This window comes from Poecilia mexicana, unplaced genomic scaffold, assembly GCF_051168715.1.
Source record: "Poecilia mexicana isolate PSO_F unplaced genomic scaffold, ASM5116871v1 scaffold_14, whole genome shotgun sequence".
Classification (NCBI taxonomy): Eukaryota; Metazoa; Chordata; class Actinopteri; order Cyprinodontiformes; family Poeciliidae; genus Poecilia; species Poecilia mexicana.
The window spans coordinates 21,658,819-21,672,748 of NW_028263383.1; the positions used below are offsets into that span (position 1 = coordinate 21,658,819).

Genomic DNA, 13,930 nt, shown 5'->3' on the forward strand with positions numbered 1-13,930 from the left:
TGAGTATGTGAGTAATGCAAGAACATAAAATCCTTCATTATGTTGCTTCATTGATGGCAATTAACAATTAATTACTACTTGACAGTCCTCATTAAGGAGATGATTGGCTGTAACGAGCAGCTGTTTGAGCTGTAAAGGGCTGATTTAAATTTAAAAACTTATGATGAAATTAAGACTCTTGAATTGGTATTTGTGGCATAACGTTGTTTTTGATTCATGAGACACAAGAATGTGAGGAACGTTATTGTTTGAAGGTCGTAGGCCTAGAAATACGAAAGCTGCAGTTTTGAACTCTGCTGGAATAAAAGGTTTTTCATGGGCAGTGAGAGTGTAGGATTCAGGCTGAATGTGTGTGGGTCTCTTTAAAATGCACATTTTAAGAAGACTTTGTTTTGTTTTTGTAGATTATTTTAAATCCAGTGGTTGGAATCTTTTTCATTGGGGGAATCTTTAGGTCAGCTTTTTGCTTCATGAGTTGCTGCAAATATCTGAACTGATTGAAATGTCACTAGCTGCGCTTCTGTTACAAATGTGTGCAAAACTTTGTCAATATTTCAGTCAAAAAAAAAACACAACTATGCAATTGCGGTGTTGTCATTAAATAAGGAACGCAATTAAAATCACATGTCAATAGGTTTGTTCACATAAATCATTAAAGAACATGACGCGCCATGAATCTCCAACTACTTCCTGTTGTCATCGTCTACTTCGTAGTTAGTGGCAACGTCCTGTTGTTGACCTTGTGACTTGTGGTTTATTTAGCAGTTTTGCTGTGTTTCCATTAAGCAAATTTATTTTTCAAATGTCAAATTTCTCAGTTATATGGTCATTGGAAATGCAGCTACTGGAGCACATAGGCGTTTTAACATGGAATGTTTATTATGATGGCCAATGTTGTGGAAATTTACCTTCCATAAAAACTGGTGCAGTGGACCTCCATTCGCAGGAATTACGAATCGCAGGTAGGCCTGTTGTGATAAATAATAAATCATTTAGTTGCATAATAAATTAAAATAAGTTTTTCAAAATAATTTCCAGTTGCATGCTTGTTTGTTTTTGTCTTTTTCTTTTTACCAAAGAAACTGGATAACAAAAAGTCATTGAGTTACTCCTCCGCTCTTGTTTCCTTAGAACGGGCTTGACATATGGGAAGCAACAAATGGCAGAAAAATGTCAGTTTATAGTCCTTGTGAACTTAGGATGCTATAAAACCTTTGGCACTATGAATGAATGTGTAAACCTGTATGCATAGTTTTGCTACTGTCTGGATTAGACAAGCAATAAATTCAAATTTGCCAAACTAATTGTTTATCTTAGGAATAACTGTGGGGACTGTTACAAAATTAACTTTTTACATATTTTTGTACTTCCATTTGGGTTCACTGCATCAAGAAATAGCCCAAGCACTAAAAAAAGGCTATTTATTTGACAAAAATTTGTTTTTTGTGTCAGGAAAACCTAATGATCAACGGCCACTGTGTTGTTACCTTGCAACACTAACCAAGCCAAGCCAGTTACCTAGCAACCCTAGCTGAGTTCCAGCATAGCTGCTTTTACCGCTGTATGCACTATACAATGGCTGTTGGAAAAGACAAGTGTTTTCTTGTTGGCTTTCCATCCCTGTTGGTTTTGCATCAAAATTCACTTTTGCTTTTCAAAGAGGTATGATTATATCATTGCACATCTGTTTGAAGCCGTTGTCATGTGTGGCTGTAACATGAAAGTTGGGGAGCGTGCTAAAACAGTTCATTCTGAAAGGGATGAACAGTTTACCAGTTCATTCCTGATAAAAGAGGAATGAACCCGTAAAAGTCAAAACTGACCAGGTTGGAAATCATTCATTCTTTAGGAATGATTTTGTGCAGAAAGTGTCCTAAACATGTTTTGTATAACCTATCCTAATTTGTTCAAGAAAGTATAATGGGTCACCTTTAAATCAGTCATGAACATTAAAGACTGGATGAAAGCTTTTCTGTGAAAACATATTAGAGCCTTTTATAGAGAGTTATAACAGTAAAAAAATTCTTATCTGCAGTAAATTCTACCCAGTGGATTTATAAAGTTTCCTAAAACAAGATCCAGCAAGTTGACTCAGAAAATATATTGCCTCATCCATCTTCATAGTGAAATTAATCATAATTCATTTAAAAGTATTGTCAACCTCCAGACCAACAGAAGAGGGTTTTTTTTTTCACCTTAATAGTTAATGAGCAACAAGCGATTCTATTAAAAAGCACATGCAGGTCATTAAACACCAAGATGAAGAACTGAAGTTTTAGGTTCATCTTCAGCATAACAGATGGCCCAAAGAAAGTAGTTATTACTAGGAAGTATCTGAGAGGAAAATACAGCCTAATAAATCCTGGCATATACCCTACAAACCATGAAATGTTTTGTCATGATGAAGAGGCATCCCTGGATGTTTCAGGTTTTATCACAGCCAAAGGAAAACAAATATTTCTTGGTTATCCAGTTTAGCAGAAGCTAAGCTTTGCAATTTTCTGCTACTCAAAGAAAATAAAACTAATTAGTGAGAAAGACTGAGGTTCAATAAGGAAATAATAATCAGTTGTGTAAAGGACAAATCATTAGCATACAATGGCTTGGAAAATGAACAACTCTCCATTTTCTGCATAGTTTAGTTTTTTATTGCTTTCATAATGAAACTATTATACACAAAGGTCAACAATGTTCCAAGTCTTGATTTATATCACATACAGAGACACTGTTGTTGTAATCTTTATATCCTTATTGTAAAAACATAAGTTAGGAATGGTCCAGTTTCAAGATGGAAGCACACACTTAGTATGGTGGAGAACCCATGTTGCTGTGGGCCTTTTTTCTTCCATATGATGGACAGCAGGGATGTCCTAACAGGCATTGCTAACTAAATTCTGGCTAAAGCTGGTAAAACAGCTTTCCTGGAAAGCTGCAAAGCTTTCCACAGCGAAATGTCTCCGGTTCTGACTTGGCCTGAAAGGTAAGGAAGAAGCCACAACTCCAAAAGAAACATGAAAAGTCAGATTGTAGTTTACAAATGCACACTGGGACAAAATCTTCATTTTATCATCTGGCTTGTACGATCCTGACTGTGATGTCTGGGGGTGGGAGCATCATTAGGGTCGGTTTTGCCTATTCACTGCAAAAACACCAAATCACCAAAAGTATTTTTTTAGTTTCTAGTGCAAATATTTTAGTACACTTGAAATAATAACAATGACCAAATTCTCTGAGGGTTTTCCAGCTTCTTCACATAGAAATGGCTAATTTTCCTCAAATGAAGGGTTGATTTTTGTAGATTGAGTATTGACTGGCCTTATCAAAAGGAAGTGGAAGATTTTTGGACTTGGTTGCAATAATTGTGGACGCAGATGTTCATTCATTCCGGTGATCCAGATGTTACACCAAACTCAGCTTTTAAGATCACCAGGAGAGAGAAACAATCATTTAACACACGGGTGACCAAGCTCAGTCCTCGGAGGAACGGCATCCTGCTTGTTTTATTCTCTCCCTGGTGGTAGAAACAACCTTCTCAGCATATCAATGGTCTTCTTAGGCCTCTAATAAGCCATCATTGGATCCAGGTGCATTAAAACAGGGAGAAAACTAAAACATGTAGGATGCCGGTCCTCCAGGATGCACTTTGGGCACCACTGATTTAACACCTAAAAACCTCCAGGTCTTAAATGATTGACTTAAAAAACAATAATGACTGTTTTTTAAGTCATTATTGTAATGACTTAAAAAACTGTTCAAATTATTAACAATTAAATCGAGGAAATTTAATCTTGATTTACTTTGCTTTGACTTCTGATACCTTTATTCAGTAGCTGCTTTCTAGCTTGTCTATGTTTCTATAAAAAGCTGCTGCTATCCCTCCAAATAGTTTCTCAGTAACTGGAGTACGTTTGTCCAAACTAAGGAAAGTTGTCTTTCCGCTGGCGCAGAGGTTTAGGACTGACACTGTTGTTAGCAACAGAGGGCAACAGTTTTCAGAAAAGACTATGAGCTAATCTGGTGAAACCCGCCAGCTGAGGGAGAAGCAAAAAGAATGTGTGGGTTCTGTAATGAAACAAAATCAAAACTAGGCCTGAAACAATCAATTATTGATATAATCATCAACTAATTTAGTAATTGAATAATCATTAACTAAATTATACAAACTCTAAAACATGCCAATTGCTGAAAAAACAACAGACAAAGAGCAGAGAATTATCATCTTGTAGCATTTAGAAACAGTTTGTCTGTTCCGTCGTAGAAATGAGCGGTAGGTAACCTTGCATTCTCATTATTTTAATGGCTTAAATACAGCTAATAAAGCCGTGCTGTGATTGAGTTCATAGGTTGTGAATGGAATGGTGAACAGAAAACATTGCTGCTGTGATTTTCTGTGAAGTTTTCTTTGCACTTTCCCGTATTTATTGAGGTTGAAGTTTACAGTGAAGAATGTCCAATCTGGTGTTAATAGGTTTCCAGTCTTTTGTAGTCATGCTTTTCTTTAGGTTAGAGTTTAATTGTTTCACTCTAAGGTAATTAATTACAGCGAGGGACGCAATCATTTGGCACATCATTTAAATAAGAGTCAATATTTTGCATAACCTCCTGTATGTCCTCTTTTCTTTCAAAGAAGCTTTCATTAACCTTCCGTAAAAGTTGACCTAGATGGGGATTTTTTTAAATCCTTGTTTGTTTTCTCCATGTAATGAACACAACGTCCTTTCTGAACTATTCTCAGTTATCTAAGATCGTCTTAAGCTTGTTTGAAAGCATTACAGTTTTATCTTTAACCAGTGGATGATGATTTTTATTTTTATCCTGGTCTTGGTGACTCATGGAGTTCAGTACCTCACCCTCTCATCTGTCGTGACTCATTATAACAACTTCAGTTCCAGACTGACTGGACTAAAATAGTAAATTCATAGAAACCATTTAAAAGGAGGAGGAAAACCTTGTTTGGTGCTTCAAGAAGGAAACATCTTTGGGATTGGGCCTATGGAACTCAGAACATGTCCAGTTTAGGACATGCAGTCATTGCACCTCAAACTGTTGTTAGATATGCCAGATTTATAGATTTTCTCCCTAACAGCAAAACATCATTAAAAGCTAACCACTGACCACTGCAAGACAGAAAATACTTTCTTTGTCTTATTATTTACACCTTCTGTGTAGTATTTCTGATGACTGTGATGCTACAGTATAAGATTGTTTGAATGTTTTAAATTGAACACAACATGATCAGATGTTTACATTTTAAATGGTCTATTCTATCTTTTATTACCTATTACTATGGATATTATTACAAAAACATCAATCTGTTTGCATTCCTATAAAATAGAGCACTGTTTTCAAGTACAAACCATTTTGTATGTGGATACAAAATGGTTTGTTTGAAGGTGCAAAACAAAAGCAGGAAGAGAGGAAATGGAAACGGGTCTAAATACCTGCCATATAGTTTTACAATTTATAAACTTAAATTATTTTTAAGACTTTAAATTTAATATAGAGATGCAGCGATGCGATATTAATATATTTATCTGTCTGAATATCGAAAAAAATTCTAGATTGGCTGTTTGTGACTGTTCAGATCTGTAAGGGCAGATCTGTTCAGTCTAATGCTTCATGCTCTGAGCGATGTCATAATTTATTTTACATTATATTTAGGGTTCCTAATGGCATTTTCTGAACCATCTGAAAGAAGGTTTTTTTTACAGTTTATTTTTACATGTTTGACCAAGGCAGTAAATCTACTTTTTTGCCAAATTAAAGTTGTTGTGTTGTTTTTATATATTAAGCTTCACAAGCTTGGTCAAGCTTGTGAAGCTAGTGGTGTATTTAAGTGTGTTGCAGTGGTGGGGCATTATCAAATAAATTTGTAATTCAGGACATTCATGTCTCTGTTTAAGAAAATAAACATTTTAAGTTGTGGAAAGAGTTGAATAGATTTTAGATTTTATATATAATCAGATAAACTTGGTCCTCCAAAATAAAGTGCATAAATTGAGGTCAATCATTAAAAATAAGGATTTCTAGTTTAAACACAACACATCTCATTCCTGTAACAGTGTGGCCATGATATTATAGTATGAGTCATATTGATTAACTTGTCATATCCTTTTATTTACAAGCTGCTTCTTTAATTATCTTGGTTTACTCCCAGAGAGGCTGCACTGCAAAAACACAAATATTACCAGGTATTTTTTTTTGTTAGTTTCCTGTGCAAATATCTTAGTGCACTTGACTAATTGACAAAACTAATTTACCAAGAGCTTTTCAGCAAGATATAGGAGCCTGTTTTAAGTTCATAATTCCTTAATATAGATTTTTTTTTTTAAAAAATAGCATTAGTTCAATTGGCAGATTATTTCTCTTATAAAATGGGAAAAATGTCTGGTTAGTGAAATAATTTGCCAATCAAATTTTTTTGATTGGCAAATTATTGAGTACACTTTCATCTTGCTGAAAGTGTACTCAGATATTACAACTAGGAAGTAGATCAAAAATACTTTGTAGGATGTTGCCTTTTTGCAGTGTGAGCTGCATAAACACCCAGACACAAACGCCCCATTGTGCACGTAACCCAGCCGCCCGCCATTTCTGCCTATTTCCACACACACATAGTGTTCAGCTTCCTGCTGCAGCCGGGCGGAGTCGTCCTTATCGGGCGGCCATATCTCTTATCTGGAACCCAGAGGGACTGAATCACAACTTCCTTAGAGACAAAGTTGTTTGGAAGGGGGAAGAGGCTTGATAGATACCATCGCTTACGTAAACCCGGAGCAGACAGAGTGTTGAGGTTTTTCATCAAACTGAGGAGAAACAGCTATTGTTGTTTCTGATGGTTTGGAATGTTGTGCTCATCGCTAATTTATGGAAGCCCATTTCTGCCACTCTGTTACAAAAAATAATAATAAATTATCTCATTATAATGAGATAGTATCTCAAAATAATGATACCATTTCATTATTTTGAGATAATGTTTTTTTGTTTGTTTTAACAGAGTGGCAGAAATGGACTTCCATACTTATTGGGTCAGACGTGGATTAGGTTTATTCCTAAATCCAGAAACTTGCTCCTCATTACCTGTTTGGTTCTCAGGGAATATTTGTGTCCTTTTTTATCCATTGTTTGTTAATTATTTCAATGAAATGAGTTTCAACCCAGAGACATGTTTTATTATTCAAAGTTGTTTCTTTCTTAGGGCTTAAATTCTAATATATCACGGGAGACTCGTCTGGCTGCTCTGATGTTGTGGCTAAGACCTAGTTCGCCAACATACGGTTATTAAATGGGCTGATTCAATTAAAATTTTAACAGTATAATTATAAGTCTTTAATCTTCGGGGATATACAGACTTGGGACTAATTGTTCAAAAGTTTACTTTGCTAACCTAGAAAACGTGGAAGTAAATAGAAGATCATCTCACAGGTTTTGTACAGTTTGTACAGAAATCAAGCACTTCCAAAGTCCTTGTTATTGAAGCAACACAGTTTTGTAATACAGTACAATCTAATGTTTCGCATGGCAATACACTCAAAAAAATGAACTTAGGGGGTTATTAGATTAATAAAAGAATATCATGTACTTTTAACACAATAATTTCATGTTTTAAACAAAAACGTGATAAAATCATGTTGAACAAACAAGAAATTCATCAACTTAACGTTTATGAAATTGAATCATGTTGAGATAACACGATTCATTATAGTCAGACTGATCTTGTGCTGGAGGCGACGAGCGAGATCACGGCAGATCCCGCGAGATCATGGGAAATCACACGAGGCCCTGCGAGATGATTGTTTTTCGTGCCAGGAAAACGCCAGCTGCAGTTTAGAGAATACTAAATTTTCCTGGCAGGATTGTGCACATATCAGTGTTGCTATGTACACTGAAAGAAATAACTCTTTGGATTAACATAAAAAAAATCATGGAAAGATTTTCCACCTGATTACTTTGCTTTATTTCAGCACTATGTAATTCTGTTACTCCAATTTAAAGCAAATGTGTTGGCTCAACTTAACTTTTGTGGTTGATTCAACTTATTTACTTTAGTTGGACCCAATGTAATTTAATAGAACCAGACCAACTAATTTGCAATGTTTTGGACCAAATAATTGACTTTACTTGATTAAGATGAATGCAAATTTAGTTGAAACCAACTTATTTAACAGTGATACCTTCACACTATGTAATTGATGTACTCATGTCAGTGGCTAACATGTGTTAACATCACATGAAGTGATTAATCAGCGTTTTTCTAACATTTGCACCATTTCCTGCTTGCTCCATGCTTGTGTCAAAGCACAACTGAATTGAAGTGGTTATTGCATTTATAAAAAATAACATGTTTAACAGAATTATTTTATGTTTCAAAGGCAAATAAGACAAAATCACGTCAAATAAACATAAAATTCAACAACCTAGCGTTAATAAAATGTATTCAAGTTGAGACAACGTGATTCAATTTAGTCAGACTAATCTCCCGGCGAAGAGGGTCTAGCGAGACCCGGAGATCACGCGAGACATTGGCGAGATTACGGAAGATCACGCGAGATGCTAGCGAAATTATGGAAGATCACGCGAGATCTTGTGTCTGGGAAAACTTCAAACTGTTCTTTCAAGAGAAGCGGGAAGATTCCTGATTTGGATCTGCTTAATTTGAAAAAGGTAAGATTCAGTCTATTTTCATCCGTCTAAATCAAAATAAAAATCGAAATAAAAAGATGGAAATTAAAATCATCAGACTTTTTAAAAAAAACATTTTTTTCTATGTTCGGTCACGTTTCTATGTAATTGATGTACTCAAATCATGCTAACATCACATGAAGCAGTGTAAGGGTCACAAAGCTGCTGTCAAGACAAAAAACGGACCCCATAAATGTCACAGTTTTGCTCCTCCTCAGGTTGTTAAAACTCCCTGGAAAAAAGTTGGACTGATGTAAATTCAGCATCTGGTGCCATACAAACTCTGAAGTCTGAGGTTTAGTGGATTTTAAACACTGGGGCCAAACATAAGTCTATTTAAATGTTTTTTTATTATTATTATTATTATTTAATTTCAGTACTGTTATTATGTAGGTAAATGCAGAGTGGACATTGGATGCACACACACTTTGTGGCTTTCTATCGTAATATAGATTCTTAATTTATTAATAATAAAAAGTATTAAATTTGAGTCAGAGGAACCTGCGGAGACCTTTGCTGTTAGAGCTTTAAATGTGCTTGCAATGTCCACATAAATGTCCACCTGCTAACTATGGATTTCTAGTATTTTTTTCTGGCTGAAACACTCAGAGGATTGTCCATTATTCCTATTAGTCCATGAACAGACTTGAGCTTTCCTTTTTTTTAAATGCATATATTCCTCTGCTCTAAAGATGTATTTTGTTATTTTACTTGTTTTTCCCCAAATAATTGTAGTTCAAAAACAATTTTTAAGTTTATCGGTTTAATTTTGAAATGTTGAGGTTTTTGTTTAGATTTTTATGTTTTATATTTTTATTACTTTCTACCATGTTCAAGTCACCACTGTTCTGCACATACATGCTTTCATGTGCCCAGTGGTTATATTCAGTTTCAGAACAGCTGAAACACTGGGTGCCTATAAATCTCAACTTAAAACCCACCTGTTTAGAGTTGCTTATAGCTAAATTAGGCTTAGTGCAGTTTTAATGTCTTCAATGTTTTTAATGTTTTTGGCTTTACTTTTTATCTGTTTCACTGTTTATTAAATGTTGCATGACTCTGTGTTTCTGTTTTTAATTATGTAAAGCCCTTTGAAATGTCTTTCTGCTGAAATGTGCTGTACAAATAAAATTTGATTGATTGATTCATGATCCATTCAAGAGACTTGTACTAAAAGTTTGAATGTTCAGATACAACTCTGCTCACGGTGAATTACATATTTTAATGTTTGAAAATCTGATCTCTTTCAGAACATCACCTGCCTGTTATCCACCTACATAAGCACTGGTGAAGTGGGTCATCGGCCATCAAGTTTTAGATTGCAGTGGCTAATGGTAAGTTTTGCCAGATCTAAAATGACTGAATCTAGTGTTAGAGCGATCATAAGGGTTCAGCTGAACTTGTATTTGGCAAGTCAGTTTTATTTGTCTTTATTTGCGTGGGGATGTGGAACTGTAAGGAGTGTTGTCTCTCTCTGTCTAGTAGATATGAGCTGCTATCAGCCCTATGCTAGCTACAGAATAGTACAGAGCAAGGGGGAAGAAGGATGAGCAGCAACATGAGATTGGGATTGACAGCACTAAAACTCTCCTGCCACTGACTGGTTGTTTCTAGCACTGGGAGAAGGCAGAGGAAATAGATTTTTCACAGTATATCCCCCTATACTGTACCCTTGTTTCAGACATAAATATTTCTTAGGTGACAGCTTCAGTTAGAAGTTTAAATAAAATGTTAAACTTAATTTTAGTCATGGCATAATGAAAGGAGAATAACAATTTTAAAGATCTTTCAAATAGGCTGCAAGCCACTGATCACTTTCGTTGTGACTTCATTTGAATTTAAGTTTTCAAGTGTGTGACCCTATAGTATACTGCTGGATTTTGGCGGTTGTTCTCATTGTTTTCTGATCTGCATATTTAGGAAAACACGGCTGAAGTCAGACGAGAGTGGATCCTAAAAGGCCTGTGTGCATACCTGGATGAAGATCCAGAGAAGCTGGAGAAAGAGTACATGGTATGTTAATTTATCTTTGTGTCCACAAAAGAGGTGATGATAGTTGGAGTTAATTGGACTTCCTGTGAATTACCAATAAATTTAAAGTAAGAGAAGATCATTAAAACTCTTCATTTTTTTCACTTGGGTACATTCAATTTTAATTTGACTTTTGAGATGCTTTTAGATTTCTCCCACAGAAAAGGATAATCATTAGTAAGACTGATATAATTACAGTTATTGTTAAGTGGGTTTAAAATGAGGATTTTTAGGTGAGTTAAACTCCACAAAAAGATCTTTGGCCTGTTTTATTTAGCCTTTTTTTCTAACAGCATTGTTTCATACGCAGACAAAAATATTAAGTAACTTTACCTAAGATGTTAGTACTGATCTATTTGGAAATAACTACCACACATAGTCATGACATTTCCTCCATCCAGGAAATAAGACAGGTTCTTCATGTATAAGATGTTTTTTTTGTGTACAGAGTCAGGGCTTTGTACTGGTTTAGAATGACAGTCTGTGTGGTGGATCCTCAGACTGTCATTTCAATTGAGGAGAACAGGCCATGGAATATGGGGCCTATTTGGGATTCATCCCTTCTCTTCATGTTTTTCCATATGAGACAATATACCGTATTTTCCGCACCACAAGGTGCACCGCATTATAAGACGATTTTTGTGAAAATGTAGAAAATATGGTACCTTTTCTAAATGGAAAATCTTACCACTGGACTCACAATTAACACAGACAGATCTTTGATGGACCTTAGCTGTTGTTGAGTCAGCCAAATAAGTGTAAAGTTATTTTTTTATTTAATGAGATGTGAAATCTCTCCCCCCCAATACCCCACCCATGTTCCCATCATCAAGGTGCACAAATGGCCGAGACCGTCTGTGGAATCTTCGTTATCCGACCGGAGAGTGCAGAGCCTGGCGATGCCATTGAGGATGTTGGGATTCTCCTGGACGGGGTGGAAGTGATGAACAACTTGGGCAATCTATCTTTACATGTTTTTCCAAAGACCGCAGTCGAAAACTAAATTTTAACTGTTACAGTTCGCAAAGTTGAGCGAATTTACTGACACTTTTTATGTTGTTAAGAATTTGATCTATGCTAAACACAGCCCAGTTTTTTTCTGGAAAAACAGAACTGACCTTTTGTTGTTTATTTCAACTTTCAACTCAGCTGTTTTTTGTGCTGTGTAAAAAGAAAATGGATAACAATTTTGAAAATACAGTTCATGTTGTACTTTTTCTCATTGTTGAGTGTTCTTTCTTCTTTCAGTGTGGTCTTAAAACACTTAATTTAATAGCACTTAAGAAAATGTCTTTGATTTAACATAATTCAATCATGGAAAGATTTTCCACACGATTATATAGCTTTCTTTCAGCATGAAGCATGTTTGTTCAGCTAACTTAATTTTCATGAGTTGGATCAACTTAATTAAGTAGTGTGAAGGTATCACTGTAAAATTAGTTGGTCTGGTTCTATTAAATTACATTGGGTCCAACTAAAGTAAATAAGTTGAATCAACCACAAAAATTAAGTTGAACCAACACATTTGCTTTAAATTGGAATAACCTTAATAAATTAAGTTGAACCAACACATTTGCTTTAAATTGGAATAACCTTAATAAATTAAGTTGAACCAACACATTTCCTTTAAATTGGAATAACCTTAATAAATTAAGTTGAACCAACACATTTGCTTTAAATTGGAATAACCTTAATAAATTCAGTTGAACCAACACATTTCCTTTAAATTGGAATAACCTTAATAAATTCAGTTGAACCAACACATTTCCTTTAAATTGGAGTAACAAAATTACATAGTGCTGAAATAAAGCAAAGTAATCAGGTGGAAAATCTTTCCATGATTTTTTTATGTTAATCCAAAGAGTTATTTTTTTCAGTGTAAAGTTGAAATAATACGAGAATAAAATTTAACTGCTACCAGAATAAAATCATATTAGGAAAATTAACTAATAATGTAATGACTCCAAAACTACTACAAAAATAAAAACAACTATTAAAACCCTAAACTATTAAAATGAGGATTGCTGAGCATCTTTGTGGAGATTTTGGTATTTGGCTTTAAGCATTTTGGTGTCAGTTTTAGGATAAGGAAACATTTATTTTTTTAACACATCAGCATCAAATTATTATCAGGAGCAAGACTTTGAAAAGATGGTGTAAACATCTGAGTCTGTTTCAAAGAAAGAACCACAAACTGAGCTGGTTACGTCAGATTTCAATAACTGGGGGCTTTTTTCTCATTAAAATTACTTTATTGTAATTTTAAAAATTACTGTAAAATTGCATTACAGTAGGACTATATTCCTGTATGGGCCTGATACTACAATACATAGCTCACAGAAGTCATAATAGAAGCCATTTTTTAAATTTTTTTTTTTTTTTTTTTTTTTGTCATTTCTGTTTGGGTTTTTTTGTTCTTTTTAAAAAGGTTTTTTTTTTTTAAATCGATTAAAACGGGATCTGATATTTTAAAAATCTGAGATTTTATTTTTAAGCCATATTGCCCAGCCAAATTCAAGAGTTTGAGAAACAAATTTGTAACAAGGAAAATGCTGGTTTTCTCTGCTAAGGACTAATATCTGCAATATTTCATGCTGTCTGAATATAAAAAACAAGAACTGCCCTCAGTTTTTTCCTCTCTTTGAACTGCAGGTTTAATATTTCAGGAAGAGCAACAAATAGGTTAAAAGACCTGGAACAAAACCTCTCGAGTGCTTAAAGCTAACAGGGAATGTCTTTTCTGTTTAAACCTTTCTGTTCTTCAGGTGTCGACTTTTATATCCTCTGTCCTCATAAGAGGCTGTTTGTTAGTTGTATTTCCATATGGTGCATTTTTTGGTAACACTTTATTTGAAGGGGGGTGAATAAGACTGTCATGACACTTTCATAAACATGACATAACACCTGTCATGAACATGAATAAGTATTCATGAATATTTATGACTGTTGTCATAAAGCGTCATTCAGTAAATTATGACACTTTTAATACAAAGTTGATATTATTCAAAATGTCTTTATGACAACTTGACATTAACCAAGAAATCATTACTGTTTAAACTTTACCTTTAATAACATAAAGTTACCTAATTTTTAAAGTGCAATCAGTAATACTTTTATAACAAATTTATATCAGTAATGATTTCTTGGTTAATGTCAAGTTGTCATAACAAAGACATTTTGAATAATGTCAACTTTGTATTAAAAGTGTCATGATTTA

At 34.5% G+C, this 13,930-nt stretch overlaps 1 protein-coding gene and 1 long non-coding RNA gene across 2 annotated transcripts in view; both read left to right on the forward strand.

Annotated features, from left to right (window-relative positions):
• The window catches only part of LOC106933799 (rho GTPase-activating protein 7), a 43,578-nt gene that overhangs the window by 225 nt on the left and 29,423 nt on the right, over positions 1–13,930 (forward strand). The window lies entirely within an intron of this gene.
• LOC148155536 (uncharacterized) lies at positions 12–12,728 on the forward strand. The gene is made up of 3 exons (XR_015765211.1): positions 12–10,016; positions 10,603–10,695; positions 11,547–12,728. It is a non-coding gene; the product is annotated as an uncharacterized LOC148155536 (long non-coding RNA).